The sequence below is a fragment of the Pithys albifrons genome, chromosome 1 (assembly GCF_047495875.1).
Source record: "Pithys albifrons albifrons isolate INPA30051 chromosome 1, PitAlb_v1, whole genome shotgun sequence".
Lineage (NCBI taxonomy): Eukaryota > Metazoa > Chordata > Aves > Passeriformes > Thamnophilidae > Pithys > Pithys albifrons.
This window is the reverse complement of record NC_092458.1, coordinates 94,877,468-94,884,080: the sequence shown is the minus strand read 5'-3', so window position 1 is coordinate 94,884,080 and position 6,613 is coordinate 94,877,468.

The following is a 6,613-nucleotide window of genomic DNA, read 5'->3' as shown; positions in this document are numbered from 1 at the left end:
CAAGAGGCCAGCACTACTACCATATTCAGTCAAGTTCAGACCTTCCTTCATTTTATCTTACTCTTTTTACCTTATTCCAAAGTTAATTCAGAAATTAATTCACCATACCTCTTCCACACTTAGGATATATGCTTGGCACATGGGCAGACAACTGAGCCCTTCTCTGACTGGAGGAATAGAGCATCCAAATAGAGCATTTGTTTGGTTGTTCACTGCTGATATTGAGCATTGCACCTGGACCAAGTTATTAAAATATTTTTCCATGGCTAAGCCTAAATGCTGTGAGATGAATTTGCAAGTAGTCCTCGAACCCACTTTTCACAGGAGTTACCTGATTTAAACATTACATGGTCAAATGTCTGTGGGTCCACGCCCCATAGTCCTATTACATTGCATTTAATAGGGTGCCTACTTCTTTTACTTCATTAGTTATCATGGATACCAACCCCTGACAGAGACATCTCTGTACTTCATCATTTGCCCAGTCACACATCTATGCCTCAATCCAAGTACTCATAAGCACATTATAGACAAATTAGAGCTCAACATGATTTAGGATCATTATAACATCTGCAGTTTGTCTCAGAAGGCAAGGTAGCACTTGGGGGTAGGTGAGGTAGTTTAAGCCTAGGCACCTGGGGGAAAGGTATTTCAAATAACTGACTGACTTCTTGGTAAAAACTGAAGTGACTTGACCTACTCCCCTGGATACTTCAAGTCCAAGGTTTGCTGCTTGTAGGTATCTCCATAGTATCACATCTAATTTATAGCTGAAGGAGTGAAGACCCTCCCACTATAAGCAAAGAGAAGGTTTGGGACCATTTGATGCAGCTGAATAGCCCCAAGTCTACAGGACCTGATGATAAGCACCCCAGAGAACTGAGAGGACTGGCTGATATTGCCAAGCTCTTTGAAAAGTCACAGCAGTCAAGTGAAGTTCCCGGCGACTGGAAAAGGAGAAACATTGCTCCCATTTTTATAAAGGGGAGAAAGGAAGATTTGAAGAACTACAGCCTAGTGAGCCTCATCTCTGTGCCTGGGAAGATCATGGAGCAGATTTTCATAGAAGATATGCTAAGGCACCTAAAAGACGAGGAGATGATCCAATTCAGCCAGCACAGCTTCACTAGGGGAAAGTTGTGCCTGACCAGCCTGGAGGCCTTGTATGATGGAGTGATGGCAACGATTGACAAGGAGAGACTGACAGGTGTCATCTATCTAGATCCTCTGTACGGCCTTCAGTATGGTCTCATACATGACATCCTTATCTCCAAACTGGAGACACATGGATTTGATGTATGGACTACTCAGAGGATAAGGAATTGTCTGTATAGACACACCCAGAGACTTGTGGTCAACGGCTTTATGACCAGATGGAGACTGGTGACAAGGGGTGACCCTCAGGGCTCTTTTGTACCTGGGCTCTTCTGTATCTTCATCAATGACACAGTGAGATGGAGCACACCCTCAGCAAGTTTGCAGAGGGCATGAAGCTGAGTGGTGCAATTGACATAAAAGAAGAATGGAATGACATCCAGAGGGACCTGGACCTTGAGAAGTGGGCCCACAAGAAGCTCATAAGGTTCAACACAGCCAAGCACAAGGTGCTGCACCTGGGTCAGGGCAATCCCAGGCATGAGTACAGACTGGGAGACGTCATTGAGAGCAGCCCTGTGGAGAAGGACTTGGGTGTTCTTGTGGAAGAAAAGTTGGATATGAACCAACAGTTTTTGCCTCCAGCCCAGAAAACCAATCACATCCCAGTCTGTATCAAAAGAACAGTGGGGGCAGCAGGTCAAGGGAAGAGATTCTCCTTTTCTGCTCTGCCCTCATGAGACCCCACCTGCAGTACTGCATTCAGGTCTGGGATCCTCAGCACAGGAAAGACATGGACCTGTTAGAGAGGGTCCAGAGGAGGGCCATAAAGATGACCTGAAGGATGGAGCACCTCTCCAATGAAGACAGGCTGTGAGAGCTGGGGTTGTTCAGCCTGGAGAAGAGAAGGGTCCAGGGAGACCTTATAGCACCTTCCAGTACCTAAAGGGGGCTTAGAAAAAGAAAGAGGCACTTTTTATACAGGCAGACAGTAACAGGACAAAGGGCAGTGGTTTTAAACTGAAAGAAAGTGCGTTTAGATTACCTATTAGGAAGAAATTCTGTACTCTTGAGAGTGGTGAAACACTGGAACAGATTGCCCAGAGAGGTTGTGGATGCCCCATCCCTGGAGGTGTCCAAGGCCAGGTTGGATGGCATCCTGAGTAACCTAATATAGCTACTGGCATCCCTGCCCATGGCAAGGGAGTTGGAACTAGATAATTTTTAAGGTCCCTTCCAAACTAAACTGTTCTATGATTCCATGCTATGTATCAGAGAAATGTGGCTGACATTGATGAATAATTGCTTTCTGGACAGAGTTCCCAGAAAGTTAATCAAATAATTCTGGCCTTCCAAAGTTCCTGCAACAATTGAATAAGGATCAAATACATGCATTGGCTATAACTTAAGGAAAAACATACATGGAAATTCTGTTTTTAATACAACTTGTAACACCAAAGTAAATAAAAGTGAATTTGAATACAAGCACCCACTTTATGACAGTCCATTTTTTGGAGTGCTGTTAGGGATATTTGCTCTTAAGTGGATTCAGAAGATACAAGCTTTAACCTGTAAAGTTTAAAAATGCTTCTAGGCCTAATCCTGTCATCAGGGGGAAAATGTAGTTACATTATACATGACATTTCAAATTTTATTAATGTTTATAATTATTAACTATGTTGTTGTTTGTAGTAGTTTCACTTTTTTCTTTTTTGACAAGTAGCATCTAAGACCTTTGTAAAAAACTTTCAAAAAGAGAACTTTTTTCAAGTTTATATTCTCTCCATGCAATTTGTCAAGTTGAATCCTAGCATATAAAAATGTATCCCCCCTCGTGAACGTCTTTCATCTAGAAGAACATACAAAAGCAGTCATGGAGATAAAAATGTCAGAAAAGCTCAGCTTACCGCTACCTACATTAACAGAGGAACTGCAGTGACTGCAGGAGCATTACCTGAAACAATCTGTAATTCACAGGTAATTGGCCATGTTTCAAGTTGATCGGTATTTTAACTAATTTTGCAATTTGGCATGGGGAATCTAGTGTAATAATGCCAGAAATTCCAGGAGTATTAATGGTAAGAGTTTTCTCCCCAGACTTCTCTATGCATGTATTAGGATGATGAAGAACAGAGGAATCTGGAAAAAGCAGAAGCACTAGGAGAAAATAGTTTGCAGATCCTGAATGTTTTTCTTCTCAGAATTTCAGTACTTGAAATAAATACGCCTTGACACTGAGAGCTGTGCAGGTGAGCTTGTCTTCAGTTCTGTGCTGCTTTTGTATATGTGTTAAATCATGACAAATTCAAACGTATAAAAGAAGATGATCCCTGTCCTGACAATGCTGATTAAAAATCTTTGCTTTTTCTTATCTCATCGTGTATCAGCTGAAGGAGAGCTGAAGGTTATTGTAAAGCTGGAAATGTCAAACCAGACATCTAAAAATCATCTCTGGGATTGTGGAATGACATTTCTATCTACTATGCTTCAGCTTGTGAAGCAAGTTTCCTATTAGAAAGGGAGAGATTATCCATGCTGGAGAAAATGCTGTGTATTAACCGGGGTTTTTTGGTGAAGGATGGTCAGCAACAGAGTAGTCAAAGAAGTCTACAAAGTGGAATTTCTCAATAGTGTCAGGCAGTAGAAAGCTCATCAGGTGTACTCAGTCAGCATCAAATATCAAGCCAAGTCCTAATTTATCAGTAGTTTCAAAAACTGGGATATGGAAACCCAAGGCAGAGGTCTGTGGGAAAACAGGGAGTGATCTGCTAGCTGAGGAAAGAAACAGTAGTTGAAAGAACTAGAAACCCTCCCTAACTCCATCAAGTTCCTTGGTCAGTTCTAGATGAGATATCTATCTGTGTTTGGCTGATGGTTTCTTATTTGGAGGCACCTGGAAGGAGACATTTAGGTTACAGATTTATAGAAGCACCAAGCACTCAGAACAGCAAATGAAGTCCGCTGAAGCAGTTAGTTAAGTCACAAAGTATTCTGAACAAATGCTGCAAATCATAATAAAAAGTTCCCAGTTGCCTGGAAATAGTATCTTCTCACCTTTTATGCACACTATGAGGATAAACATTCAGAGACTGCAAGAAAGCCCCCACAGAAAACCTCATGAAGAAACTGGCTGTTCTGAATTCAGCACAGTCTGTTTTGCACAGTGATAAATGGGGCTCCTAGTCCCAGACTTAGTCCAGGAAATGTAGAGACAAGCTTCATTCCCAGACACTGTCCTGCATGTACACTCAATGAGGCACTAGTCCTGTGGGAAAAATAGTATGCAGCCAAACAATTAAATCATGTCACATAATACACATTGTGTGGGGGAAGGGAAGAGGGGATTGAACTATGCTTCCAAAGGCAGCATTAGATCTGGATTTGTCCAGCTTTTGAGAGTTTAACTTTGTAAACCTCATGGTGTTCTTTCAACATTTTTTATGTTGCAGTTTTGTCTTCCTTATTGTTTTGTTAAGTTTTGTTCTCTCAGTCTTTCTGACTCACTTGCTGCAGTTCTGCACATACCTCGGGTGAGTCAGGAGAGCTGTCTGGGGGAGGACATCAGGGTGAACAACCCTCTGGACAGAGATACAAGACAGAAAGAACAGAATGGGGAAATTGGCCACTTGTAGCACAACCTAGGGAGAAAGAGGGGAAAATGCTTGTTCAGGGGAAGAGGGGAAGTGAGAGCAGGAGAATAGCAATGGGAATGAGTGTGTAGCAATGGGGAGGTCATAAATCCTGTGTCACTGCAAGGGCATTGCCTCCTGAGACCTTTTTCCCTTGGCCTTCCTTCAGCATGGCAGTTGAATGTCCTTCTTGCCATGCTGAGCAGGGGCACGTGGTTGTTGTTGTACTGGTCTTCATCCCATGGGACACCAGGGCCAGAAATTCTCTGATGCAAAACAAGCTCCACTAACACACATTTATCACACATGTGGAAGAGAAAGTGCAGTAATAAGGAAGGAGCCCACCCAAGTCACAAGAGTCTCTGTGACCAGTGCAGTATTCCCTGGAGACCAACACTTTCCCCTTGCTCACTGTCCTCCTAACCAGCTCCTTACAGGTGTGGCCACATGTCCCATTTCACCAGAAACTGGATCCTTTGGTCTCCCACCTGGCTGTTGCTTAGTGAAACCTTGCCCTCCCAAAACATCTGAATTCATAGAACCCCCATCCCAGGTCCTTGCCTTCAACCCAAAATGTATCCCACAAACCATGTCCCTCCCAAAGGCAGCTCTGGGGTGTCTCCATCACAGGCCTCCTCAAGGATGTGCTAATCAGACAGCCCCATGAAAAAGTCCAGGCTGAGTTCCTCATCTCTAGTGTTGCCAACCCTGCTCCCAAACCAGGCACCAAGTCACAGCAGCAATGGTGCCTTGTGATAAATCACTTGGCTTTTTCCACTCCTGTGTTTTAATGCAAAAGCCCATCTGGCACTGCCAGGGTAGACAGGGCCACTTCCACCGTGCTGACTCCCATACAGTCACACCTTTTCACCTGGTTTCCCATAACACTGAAATGCCCAACAAAATGTCCATCCATTGGCACAGACACCTCATCTACACAGGCACACTTGAACACCAGTTTGAGCCTCACAGGGTGATGTTGGATCTAATGGGATCACAGGGAGCCAGGGAAGCAGCTTTGTAAGAAAAGGCTGTTGTCAGAAAACTGGGAATTGGCAGGGAGAAGGCTGTTTCTGAGCAAGAAAATTGAGGGGAAGCAGAGAAACCCAGGGGCAGTTTGAAAAGTAGTAGTTTGCGACTAGGCAGGGTGAGAAACCCACAGTACAGCACACTTCTGGGAGATGCAGATGTACAAACATCTAACTGTCAGTACATGTCTATGTGTGTGTACATATATAAATATATGTGTATGTATATATGTACAGTGTACATATTATATATAAATAAAATGTTATTTTGTACCTTGTTGAACAAGCACAATAAAAAGGAAATTACCAATAATTTAGTAAGCCAGTGATTAATGTAAAAGGGAAAGAGGGTCAATTCTCCCACTGAAGTTCCCAGCCAAAACATTCTCTTTCAATTACTATTGGCTTTGTTTTGACATTCCTCTCACTTACTTTGATTGTTTTATGAAATTCAGTTGCTTTACCTCCTTTTTGTTTCTGAACAAACACATGTATTTGACAGTAGATATGAACTGATCCTGCCAATATATCCATTTGCATTTCATTTCATGACCATGAGCAACTCCCCCTTCAATCTGCATATTTCTGTGTGTCTGGAGAATGAAGTTCAGCATGGCTTTATGTCACCAGATTTCCTCTGAAATAACAGTGAAAGGCCAAGGACTGTAACTCACATTAACTGTACAAAGAAGCTGAGTGGTTTAAGACTCCTGCTGCTCCCCAGGTGCTTATTTCTGTCCTACTGCTGGACGTTCCTGCACAGCAAGGCTGCCCAACAGGAATGTGTCCCTGCCCTTTGTCACTGCAGTTCACAGCCCAGCAAAGCAGCGCAAACCTCCCCACGTTGGTCAGAGGCTGAAC